General features: G+C 36.2%; 1 protein-coding gene across 3 annotated transcripts in view; it reads right to left on the bottom strand.

Annotated features, from left to right (window-relative positions):
• Positions 1-13,634, bottom strand: part of LOC149225036 (E3 ubiquitin ligase BIG BROTHER-related-like) — a 52,998-nt gene that overhangs the window by 22,301 nt on the left and 17,063 nt on the right. The gene's annotated exons all lie outside the window — the stretch shown is intronic.

The following is a 13,634-nucleotide window of genomic DNA, read 5'->3' as shown; positions in this document are numbered from 1 at the left end:
GTCTAACAGAGGGCACGTAGACCCCCCAGAACAGGACACATAGGGACACATTATATATATAAACACAAATTCACATGATGATACAAATTCAAACATACATCTAGATTCTACATTGTAAATTTGTAACATTGAGCATACAAATACAATCCATCAATGATCCAGTACGAGAAAGATAAGCAATTAACAATAAACTGCAATTTTTTCATTAAGTCATCAAAATCAAAATGTGTTACATAGGTACTACAGTCTTAAGGACTCTTGACTAGGAATGTCAATGGCAAATAAAAAAGCAAATACAAAACAACTACAAGGTTGTAGGTAGCTCATCAACCATCATCATCAAAGTCAGCATCACTGTCACATTAACCACTACTCTCCTCTACATCCTCCTTTGTATCCAATGTAATCTTTGCATCTGTTGGTGTGGAGGATGACCCCTCAAGAGTATCACCATCATCCAAAGTGACACACTCTAGTACTGGATCATTAATATCCAAGTTGGCCAATGCCAACCCAACACTGCTATCCAAACCCATATCATAAGGAAACATGCTCTTAACCCCTTTTCTACTTGCTCTCACACCTGCAACAAGAGAGACACACTAAAATGAAGAAAAAGCGACCCAAATCAGAAATTTTAAGAGTCGTGACACGCTTTACAAGAGGAACATGTGTCCCAAAATCATGACATGTTGCTCAGGAGAATTGGATTCGCTAGGACCACGAATCCCTCATGTTTGGACATGCTCGACCCACGAATCAGACACGTCCCTTGAGAATCATGTCTGACACACGAGATTTGGGACACATAGGGGGCAAGATGAATCTGGTTTCTTAGTTTCCTTGCAACCTAAGAAGTTTATCTATGGATCTATCTTGTATATCATGAGGAGCTCCAATGATGGTTGAAGCATCCAAAGCCTTATAGTTATCATCTGTTAGGTCCCTATAATATTAGTAATTCCCCCATTACTATTGTCAATGTAGCCCTTATTATTATTGTTGTGCCCCTATTGTCCCCATATTGTTATTAATGTGCCCCATAGAAGCCCACTATTGTTATTGTTGTGCCCTTATATTATTATTGCTATGTCGGCATTGATTATATTGTGACCCCTTAGACTCCTATATATAAAAAAAAGGTTTTGTCATTTGTATCATCCAAGAATTGTTCATTTCTGTAAAGTAAAGGAGGTTTCCCCCTCAAAGAGGTTGATTTTGAAGTCGATGATCTATCTTTTCTTCTCTTTTATGAGCTAGTTGCATAACATTTGGTATCAAAGCTTTGGATTCTAGGGTTTCGCTACTCCAAACAGGTCATCGTGGCATTTTCGCTATAATATTTTTCTACGACATTTCAGAAGCTGAAATTAAAACCCATTTGAGCCGAAAACTTGATGAACCTCGGGTCCAAATTTCAAAGCTTTTCTCGCGATATTTTCAGAGATATTATCCAAGGAAGTTAGGGTTTTTGAAAGCTCCCGAATTACATCCCAAACAGGTGACCTTGAGAAAATCATCATAACTTTCTCTCTGAGCATCAGATTGAAATTTCGTAAGAAGTTACAGAAAGAGGTCGGACTGTAGTTTTCTGTGTATCGTTTTCGGGTCCGAAGGTCAAAACAGTGACGTGGCAATTCGTACAAGTTTGCTATATTAAAAAAGTATATAATCAGGTCATCTTGGGAGATTGGCCATAACTCCTTGGAGAATCCAATTTCGATCAAACTGGTGGCGTTGGAAAGAGGACGCAGAGGGCTACCACAGGTCGCAATTTCAGACATTGGAGATCCGAAATTTCAAAGATACAACAGCTTCAATATCGATCTCTTACAAAGAAAAAAAAGGTGTAGTTTTTTTTTTCATTTGTGTAAGTTTGGTTTGAAAAATTAGTTTGAAGTGATTTAAAGGGCATAGTGAGGCATAATTATCATTAATTGATGCCCCGAAGAAAAAAAATGGAAACACTTAGTAAGCAACCTGAAAGCTCTACCATGACTTGTGAAGAAGAGGAAGAAATGCAACATGATGTATCAAAATTACGAGACCAAGTGCAACAATTTTCACTCTCACAAAAAGTAACAGAAGCTAAGATGGATGGATTAAAGAAAGGCATGGAAGGTAAGATGAATGGCATGGAAGCTAAGATGAATGGAATAGAAGCTAAGATGAATGGCGTGGAAGCTAAGATGGATGGCATGGAAACTAATATGGATGGTATGGAAGCAAATCTTAAAGGCAACATGGAAGATCTGAAGATAAATTTGACAAAGTTGCTACAAGAAATGCTTGCTAATGGCGAAAGGGTAGTAAAGGAAACTCGTGATGAGAACAAAAGAAATGTTAATCATGATTTCATATACTCTAACGTTGGATTAAAGACCCACCATGTTCCAAAGATCGATATGAAAAAGTTTGATGGCAAAGATCCCGTAACATGAATACTACAGATGGAGCAATATATCAATCTCCATAATGTGCAAAACACACAAAAGGTACTTGTTGACCACTACGTGTCAACGACCCATAGCAGTACACCCCATTTTTTCGCAAAAGGGATACCGCCTGATCGACTTGTTCGTGCCGTTCAACTATCATCATCAGCTTGATCATTATGTTATATTGTAAACCCTTTTTGCATGTGTAAATTGTAAATAATCTCAGCAGATCGGTGTCGTGTATGTAATTTGTTAGGTAAACCTATTTTTCTAGTGACGATCTACATTCCAGGAGGTTTTTTGTCTCACCAATCAATTCTCGGATGGTCAGCAGAGTTTTCCTTCGACGTTACCCCAAAGCCAGAGTGGATTTTGTCACTAGGATCTTAGGGGAGTCCTAGTGTTCTAGATCGAGTCTATGTAAAAGTGATTCGGGCATAATCTTAACTATTTGGTTAGGTTATTTTATAAAAAATTGCTTGGTCTGCTGGATTATATTTGTGTCGCAGAAATGGGTAGTCTGTGAAGGTCTTTTGCAAATGGGTTTTCCCCCTTGAGATGTAAAAAATGTGAAATCATGATGTAAAGTGTCTTGACGGTTAGAAAAATAATTTATCCCCTCATAGGTTAATTAATTAAATTTTCTGGCCAAAAATTTAATTAAAATCCTAAGCCATAAATTTAATTAATTATAGGTCCTAGGTAAATTTAAATTTTCGAAAGGAAAAATTCGTGGGTCCTTTAAAATTCAAATTTTAAAAGGTCCGGGGACTAAGGTAAATTAATTATTTTGCTAAATTTTAAGCCTTTGGTCCCTGGGTTAAGTCAAAGTCAAACTTTTGAGGAAATTAACTCAAAAATTTTATTTTTGAGTTAATTAAAGTACATTTAATTGAAAAATTCGAATTTCCTCAAGAATTTAAAATTTCGACAGATGAGATTAAAAGAAATTTTAATCCTCATCAACGGTCGAGATTGCTTTGACAAGGATCACTCGAACTAGCCATTGCAGGATTTATCTTTAAATAGGAGGTCATTTGTCAGTTGATCCATCCGATCTCCGGATGGTGTACTAAGCTCTCAAGCTCTCTTGTATACTTTTTTGGAATCAATGCAAAAGTCTTTAGGGTTTCAACGTGTTGTAGTGTTCCTCTTCATGAATTTATGGTAACATTGTTTTAATTTCTGCTTAATATTATGTGAAAACTATCAATCAATAGCTCTCTTATAATAGTCTGAATACAAGTATCTTATTCAGTTTGTTGGATCTAGGGTAACATTTTTAAGTTTGATTGAAGTAGCAAGTATCTTTATTTCTTCAGAATTTTATTGTTGTTCTATTTCTCTACTTGATTTGATGGTTGATCTAGTGTTTGCAGAAGATCTCTCAGGTTCTCACTGAGCGTTTGGGGATAGTCCTCGATTGGACCAGCCAACTCTCAACACATATTTTCTGAAGAACCTACTTCATATAAGCCTCAGGATTTATCTAATGATAATTTTTTTCCTGCAGGGTGTTTTTGGTCTAGTACCTCTCTAAAATTTCAAAATCTTTTACATATTTGGTGGAAATTTTGATAGATCTCGCTATCAAGAGCCTTAGATTATCAGATCTGGGAGCGGAGTTGGACTCAGACTCCTCAGATTTGACAAATCTGTAAATTATTTGTATAAATCTAAAAATTATTTGCATAGATCTGTTATTTACTTGTGTAGATATGAAATTTTGTAACATAATTTTGAATTTTAACACTTGGGTTTTTGGGTTTTTTTCTATTTTTATACATATTGGGTATTGGATTTTTCTCTTTTCACTTGTGCAAAAATAGATCTGAGAAATCAGCCAATCAAATCTTCAGATCTGAGCTAGATCTAGACCCTAGAGGGCAAGATCTTGGCTCAAAGATTGTTTGCATGAATAGATTTGATAAATCAACCAAGAAAATCTTCAGATCTAAGATTTTAAGCAAATCTGGGGGTTTTTAGACAGATTTAGGCCCTGGAGGGCAATATCTTATCCCAAATCTTTTTACAAGGCCAGCCATTAAAGATTTTGCAATAAATCTGAAGATCTGAAACAAAATAATTTTTTCTAGAACAAGGGTTTCAAGTTTTGGGGCTCTTAACCTAGATTTGCCTTCTCCTAGCCCAACGCTAGTTCTATTGGCCCTAGTGCTAGCTCTCATTGGCCCTAGATTCCCTTGCTCGATTTCTGATTTGAATATTTGATTTTCTGAATCTAATCATTAGTGGGTTTTGCAGAAAATTTGGTAAAAATTTGTGTTTTAGATATTGAAATTTTTTTGGCAACTTGAGCAAGTGATCTTCAAGGCCTAGGGCTTAAGGGTTTGATCTCTAAACCATATTTTTTCTCACTGTTTGCTACAGAAATCATATACCTTTCTAATAGTGGTGAAAAACACATCTAAATAGTTTGAAATTAACTAAAAATTGCTAAATACATCAATAAGTCATTTATGTTTGATGTGTATCAAGAAGTTGGCCTAGATCTACATTTTGGGTCACTGTTATCTCTGAATAATTCTGTTTCTGAAGTCTGAAATATAACAGTGGCAAAATTTCATGTGGGTTAGCCTAAAATCAGTTCCTAAGTTGTCTAATACATTAAGGAATTTATTTCTTGAGTTAGACATTCATCATTAGGCTTATTTCATGTTTTAATTGCTAGCTGTAATAAGTATATCAGATCTGATATACTTCCGGAAATCACATCACAACAGGCTGAAATTTTTTTATAATTCATGTGGGCAAGTTTGGAAAAATTTCGGTAAATTTTTGGCATAAAGATATCATTGATAGCTTACTGTTTTCATTGTCATATTGCTGTTGTCATAAAAAAATTCTTACTGCTGTCCTAAAAATTAATTTCTGAAAACTAAGTACTCGGTCATGGAATTGTGATAAAATGCATATCCTTTGTTTCATAAACTAAGTATTTTTTTCGCATTTGTTGACATTGATATCGAATTGCAAAGTTGTTTTTGTTCTCTCTGAGCTAAATTGTTGTATCAAGAAGATTTGAAATAAGTTGGTGTTTTAACTATAGTATCTTCAAGAGTTTATTTTCTAAGTCTTCATCTAAAAAAAGGCGAGCATTTCATTTGGGTAATTGAGGGTTTTTGTGGCATAAGTGTTTTCTCATTCTCGAGTCTAACTTCATCTCATCTTCCGGTGCATTTGCATATAAGTTAACTTTGCACAGATAAAATTTACTTCCAAGCATAAGCTTGGTCGATAGACAAATAGATCTCCATCCATCTTTTCTTGAGAAGCCTGTTTTAATAGTACTTAAAATGGTGACCTTGCAGTGGTCAGAGCCACAGTTCTCTGCAGTGCCGGAGGCACCGGGTATGTTAGAATTTCAGGGGAGGTATCGTTAATCACACCTTAGTGTGCTTCTTCTGATCTTCTCTCTGCCAATTACTACAAAATCAGGTTCAACACAGAAATGATTGAAGAGTTCACATTTAAATATGCATTTAACTAAAATTAACCAAGATTCTTACATCTCACATTAGTTTTAGGATTTGCATTTCATATAAAATAGTCATTCATCTAAACAGCAGTTGCTAATCGATTACTTGGTCTTAATTTCCCTAGCAAGATCGTTGACTACATAAGGCACTGGTACCAATCGTTTAAAATCTAATCCAATCCTATAAGTCTTGCTAAATCTTAATCAAGTACTTGATTGCTTCACTGTGTATCCCGAACTGGTTGGTTCCCAACTAGTTCTTCTTCATTCCACTTTTCCATAGGGTCTACCCGCCTTAGCCTGCAGTAGGGAGACAGCGTAAACGGAGAGATTAGGGATCAGGTTGACAGCCCCCGATCTGAGCTGTTGTCCCAGTGCCTAGACATTCTGAGTGACAATAGTATTGTTAAAATTGGCAACTAGGGCCAAACTCCATGTGGGTCACCTTATTTATGGCAGCTGATATTTTTCTTAGATTCCTCTCATCGAGAGGTGTAAGATTGATCTAACGATCATCCGATTCCAACATGTATTCATGGAGATATGAATTTATTTGTATTCTTCACAATTTGTCAAGGTCGGCCAGCAAGCAAAACAGTGTTTTACACCCCCAAATTATCCTCAACGTGGCATATAAAAGGAGGAGACCTTGTGGCATTATTCCACTCATCTCATCATCTCATTCTTCTCTCCCCTAGTCTGATTGGGTATGTGTAATAGGAGCAGGGCTCTCACACGTGGGAAGAAGGAGGACGTGGTTCTATTTTGGCAACGTTGACTTGGGTTGATCGAGGTGCGGGAGGACTGTTTCAACAGCGTTGACCAACGTGAGGGTATCTTTGACTGCGGATTAGTGTGGGGAGCCTCTTCTAAGCAAGCCACAGTTCTGGACAGCAAATGTTGACCTCTGTTTGACCACCCATTGACCAGCGTTGATTGTCAAGGGTTGACCGCAGACTTGCACTTTTATTGACTGCAGTATGACCACCATTTTCTGACTGATTTGGGTTTCCCCGCATTGGGGTTTGTCCCTGGCTGGTGCCACATCTTGTGTCTCTTGTCTTGGCTTGTCTTCTACTGTTATATTTATGTTCTATCTGCATTTTACTATCATGCTGATGTGATTGCTATTCTAGAAATTGCTATTGAGCTAATATGAAAATTTGAATTAAATTGCTCTTAAGCATAGAACATACCACAAATTAACAAGTACGCATTGCAACTTTATATTTGGAACCAAATCAGTTTGTATGGTATCGATGGCTTTGCTCTCGTAAACAAATTGTCAATTGGGCAATTTTTACGGAAGAAATGATAGCACATTATGAAGATACAAAAAGCAATACCTTTTTAGCCAATTGATAAATCTCAAATAAAAGGGTTCAATGATGGAGCACATTGAGGACTTCCAAAAATTGAATATACGGGTAAAAGACATTCCCTTAAAGGATAACATCCAACATGAAGTTCGCCTTTGGGAACCTGAATCATTGGAGAAGGCATTGAGGTTGGCAAGAAAAATTGAAAGCAAAATTATGGCAACAAAGAAGCCTACCACTCACAACTATAAAGATGGAAGTGTTGTTGCTCCTAGCCTTCCACAACCTACAAGGTTGACACCACAACAATTGGAAGAAAAAAGAGTAAAAGGGATTTGTTACAATTGTGATATAAAATACACTAAAGGAGGAAGAAAAGGAACAAGAAACGTCAAAAGAATAGGATATACACCAAGAACAGACCCTACAGAAAGAATAAATGAATTCGACCATATCTTGTAATGCATTGGCCGGAATTACCACTCCTCAAACTCTCAAGATAGGACATATCAAGAACAAAAAGGTAATAGTGTTGATTGATTCGGGCAGTACCCATAATTTTATTCATTGTAAGATAGCCAAGGAATTGAGTTGCTTCCTATATCCAGCACCAGAGTGTCAAGTATTGGTTGCAAATGGAGGAACCATAAATTGCTTTGGAAAGTGCCATAATATCAAGCTATCCATGGGAAAATATGTATTGAATAGCCCAATGTTTTCCATTCCAATGGGTGGTGTTGATGTTGTACTGGGAGTCTAATGGCTACAATCTTTGGGTACGATAACTTTTAATTTTCAAGAACTTTTCTTGAAATTTTTTTTGGAAGGAAGTTGAATTAAGGGGTATCACAGGGGAAACCAGGAAAGATAATCAGTTCTAACGACATGACAAAGCTTCTAAAGAAAAAACAACGAGGAGTAATTGCACAATTATGTTTGCAAGAGATCATCTATTTCTCCAAATCTCCAAACAATCTTGGACAATCATTCCAAGGTATTTGAGACTCCCAAAGGCCTCCCACCTATTCGTAATCATGATCATGCTATTCATTTGATTCCAGGAAGTGTTCCTCCAAACATCAGGCCTTATAGATATCCCTATTCCCAAAAGAGTGAAATTAAACGTATGGTTGCAGAAACGCTAGAGGCTAGTATAATTCAACCTAGTCAATGTTCTTTCTCTGCTCCAATAGTATTGGTGCACAAGAAAGATGGATCATGGCGGATGTGTCCGGATTATAGGGAGCTCAACAAGCTCACTATTAAAGATAAATTTCCCATTCCTATCATTGATGAATTATTAGATGAATTGCATGGATCAATTTACTTCACCAAGTTGGATCTTCGTTCAAGATATCATCAAATCAAAATGAAGACTGAAGACATTCCGAAAATAGCATTTAGAACTCATGAGGGTCATTATGAATATTCGGTCATGCATTTTGGCCTTACCAATGCACCTTCTACATTTCAAGGATTTATGAATTTTATTTTCAAACCCTTCCTTAGAAAAATTGTGTTAGTATTTTTGATGATATACTAATCTACGACAAGTCTTGGAAGGATCATGTTCAACATGTTGACATGGTGCTCAAACTATTGGAAGAGAAACAATTATATGCAAAAATCTCCAAATGTTTCTTTGGAGTACAAGAGGTGGAATATCTGGGTCATATTGTATTTCATGAAGGTGTTAAGGTAGACCCTAGCAAAATTAAAGCCATTAAGGAATGGAAAATCCCCACATCCATAAAGCATCTGCGAGGATTTCTCGGGTTGACGGTATTATCGCAAGTTTGCTAAGAATTATGGGAGAATGGCAACACCTCTAACAACATTATTGAAGAAAGATGCATTTCCATGGACTCCAAAAGCAACGAAGGCCTTTTAACATCTTCGAGAGGCAATGTGCCAAGCACCGGTCTTAGCTATGCCGGACTTCACAAAAACCTTTATTGTGGAATGTGAAGCCTCGAGAAATGGAATTGGTGTTGTTTTTATGCAAGAAGAAAGACCCATTGCTTTTGAAAGTCGTCCAATCAAAAGAAAGTATTTACACAAAGCTATTTACGAGAAGGAAATGTTGGCAATACCACATGCACTTAAGAAATGGCAACCCTACTTAATGGGAAGACACTTCAAGGTAAAAACGGATCATGATAGTCTTAAATACTTTTTAGAACAAAGATTATCTTCAGAAGAGCAGCAAAAATGGATCACAAAGATGTTGGGTCATTACTTTGAAATCATCTACAAAAAAGGGAAGCAAAATGTTGTTGCAAATGCACTCTCAAAAAAGGATGAGGATGTGGAAGCATTGTTTTGCGCCATTTCTATTATCCAACCAGATTGGATAAATGAAGCAAGGGATGCATGGAAGAATGACAAAGAAGTGTGGGCACTCATTCAAAAGCTACAACAAGATCCCAGTGCATCTAATACATTTGGCTGGAAAAATGATTCGTTATGGTACAAAGATCACTTATACCTCTGTAAGAATTCCCAACTCAAACAAAATATTCTTATGGAATTGCACACCTCTCCCTTAGGAGGGCACTCAAGATTTTAAAAAACTTACCACATGGTTAAGAAGGAATTTTTTTGGGATGGCCTTAAATATGATATTCAAAATTTTGTGGCGGAACGTTTGGTTTGCCAACAAACTAAAGTTGAAACAATTAGGACCTCAGATCTATTACAACCTTTATCGATTCCAAGTCAGTTGGGAGGAGGTTTCAATGGATTTTATCACAGGTTTACCCAAGTCCGAAGGAAAGAGTGTCATCATGGTGGTAGTTGACAGACTTACCAATATGAACACTTTTGTGCATTATCTCATCCATTTGAAGCCAGTACAGTTGCTACTGCATTTATGGAAACAATTCAAAAGCTACATGGTAACCGGGAGATTATTGTAAGCAACAAAAATCTCATTTTCACTGGAAATTTTTGGACAGAATTATTTTATTGTCTAGGTACTCACTTAGCTCATAGCTCATCTTATCATCCTCAATCTAGTGGGCAAACTGAGATAGTAAACAAATGTTTGGAAGGATATCTTCATTGCTTTGTATCTGATAAACAAACACAATGGGTCAAATGGTTGCCTCTGGCTAAATGGTGGTATAACACTTCCTTCCATACTACAGCAAAAATGACCCCATTTATGCACTTTATGGGTATCATCCATTGTCCATCACATCGTATTTAAGAGGAAATTCTGAGGTTCAAGCAGTGGAAGATCACATAAAGCATCAACAACTTCTCCAACTCTTAAAGGATAACCTCACTTTGGCGCAAAATACAATGATACAACAGGCAGATCAACATCACAGCGAAAGAAGTTTTGATGTAGGTGACTGGGTATTTCTACAGCTACAACCATACAAACAAATGTCCCTCAAGAAAGGTAAGAAGGATAATAAATTATCACCTAAGTATTATGGTCCGTACAAGGTGTTGCAAAAGATTGGTACTATGGCATACAAATTGGAGCTTCCTGCAACTTCCCAAGTGCACTCAGTTTTCCATGTTTTATGCTTAAAGAAGGTTATAGGTGACAAGCTCCCAGTTCAAACAATATTGCCAGAACTTGACGAGGAAGGAAAAATCATATTGGAACCTGAAGGAGTCATAGAAACAAAAACTCGACAGCTACGAAATCGATCAATTTCAGAGTATCTCATCAAGTGGAAGAACTTACCTACTGAATATTCCACATGGGAGGATGAGAATTTTATACAGAAGCATCCAGAACTACTCAAGCGTTGAAGACAACACTTTTTTAAAGGAGAGGGGCATGTTAGGTCCCTATAATACTAGTGATTCCCCCATTACTATTGTCATTGCAGCCCTTATTATTATTGTTGTGCCCCTATTGTCCCCATATTGTTGCTACTGCGCCCCATAGAAGCCCACTATTGTTATTGTTGTGCCCTTATATTATTATTGTTATGTCGTCTTTGATTATATTGTGACCCCTTAGACTACTATATATAGAAAGGAGGTTTTGTCATTTGTATCATCCAAGAATTGTTCATCTGTGTAATGTAAACGAGGTTGCCCGCTCGAAGAGGAGGCTAATTTTGAAGACGTTGATCTATCTTTTCTTCTATTTTATGAGCTGGTTGCATAACATCATCCAAACGGGGTGCAACCATAGTGCTTGATATAATAGAATTCTTAAGAGTATTGGAAACAAGTACCTTATATCTTCAGCAAATTCAATTTTCAATGACTAAGTTCAATGATGCCTAAGCTATAAATTGTTCACCCACCTTCTATAATATATTTCTTGTTTAACCAAAGATGGAACAAGATTTTTTGAGGAACTTGTGGTGTATCTCTATGTCGAACTTCCTTCAAGTAGAATAACTAGATGAGACTTTGGATTCAATTCTATCTCCACTCATCCACATGGGAGGATGAGAATTTTATACAGAAGCATCCAGAACTACTCAAGCGTTGAGGACAACACTTTTTTAAAGGAGAGAGGCATGTTAGGTCCCTATAATACTAGTGATTCCCCCATTACTATTGTCATTGTAGCCCTTATTATTATTGTTGTGCCCCTATTGTCCCCATATTGTTGCTACTGCGCCCCATAGAAGCCAACTATTGTTATTGTTGTGCCCTTATATTATTATTGTTATGTCGTCTTTGATTATATTGTGACCCCTTAGACTCCTATATATAGAAAGGAGGTTTTGTCATTTGTATCATCCAAGAATTGTTCATCTGTGTAATGTAAACGAGGTTGCCCGCTCGAAGAGGAGGCTAATTTTGAAGACGTTGAGCTATCTTTTCTTCTATTTTATGCGCTGGTTGCATAACATCATCCAAACGGGGTGCAACCATAGTGCTTGATATAATAGAATTCCTAAGAGTATTGGAAACAAGTACCTTATATCTTCAACAAATTCAAATTTCAATGACTAAGTTCAATGATGCCTGAGCTATAAATTGTTCACCCACCTTCTATAATATATTTCTTGTTTAACCAAAGATGGAACAAGATTTTTTGAGGAACTTGTGGTGTATCTCTATGTCGAACTTCCTTCAAGTAGAATAACTAGATGAGACTTTGGATTCAATTCTATCTCCACTCATCAACTATAACAAAGCATATTCTTCAACTTTCCACCTAATGGACTTTATCTTCAACAACAGCACCAATTTGTTAGCCACCGAACTTGACTTAAAGTTATAAATCCCTAAGAACAAGTTCAATGATAGGGGCAACTCAAGAAGGTTTCCCAATGTCACCTCAACAAAACTTTCTCACACTTCAGGCCACCTCTCCTATGGCACAAATGGGAAATTGCTAAGAAATATTTATAATATTCTAAGGTAAATGGGTGAAATAATAGACCAATATCGATTTATGCTTTGAGAGGTCATTAGATTACATTATCAAGAGTAAACACCAACAGCCTATCTTATAGTGATTAATTACGTAGATCATTTAACACAACTTCCCACATAGGTGAGTCATGCACATTGATCACAATGTGGCAAAACACAATTTTTAACACACAACACTACACTTGAAAATTTTACTCCAATTGTAATTTGTAATTAGTATAAATTTCAGCAATGACAAAGTTTTTAATCTCCAAGGATTTAAATTTTTTGCAGAATCAATGAACAATCTTTGATCCTACCATTAATGCCTAGGATTTTATTTGCTACCTGGGCAGTTCTATGGATCATATAACTCAAATTCCCTTGATTGTTCGACATCCAGATTTTCTAATATCTTCTCATGATTTTCCATCAATTATACTTCAGAGGGGACTGAACCCACAATATCAGCCCAAGTGGGGGTTTGGTATCAATGCAATGCAATGTAATGAACCAAACTATTTAATACACTAAATATCCAAAATGAATAGTCAAACAATATATATGGATTTAGAAAAAAACAAAAATATTAGAAGATTATAACAATAGCATATGAAGTTGTGTATAAATATACATTGAATGGTCACCTACCTGAATAGATGTGCCTTTTAGACATGTAAACTTTGGTTATTCAATATTGTTTTATTATGATTACTTTTATTATTAATATCTATTATCATTGTAGGTGTATTTATGAATGGCACGACAACAAGAAACAACCATGCACAAGCAAAGAAATGAACAATGTATAAATTCAATCAATAAAACAGGGAAGGACAAACATTTATTAAATATCAAAGAAGGCCGAAGTAGAAAGGAGAAGGACCTTAAAGAGTTCAAACTTCTAATCCTTGGTAGTTAAGGTAAATGTTTTTCTCTCTCTAGATTCATTAAACAAGAGGATAGGTTTAAAATGATCAGAAAGTCATATACGTTGTTTTGCCATTAACATGTCTTGCTTAGAGAATAGTGGAATAT

This window comes from Pinus tabuliformis, chromosome Q, assembly GCF_031772625.1.
Source record: "Pinus tabuliformis cultivar Carrire ecotype Pingquan chromosome Q, CPIR1, whole genome shotgun sequence".
In the NCBI taxonomy this organism is placed as follows: domain Eukaryota; kingdom Viridiplantae; phylum Streptophyta; class Pinopsida; order Pinales; family Pinaceae; genus Pinus; species Pinus tabuliformis.
The sequence above is the reverse complement of the archived record's forward strand: the minus strand, read 5'-3'. Positions and strand labels throughout refer to the sequence as shown.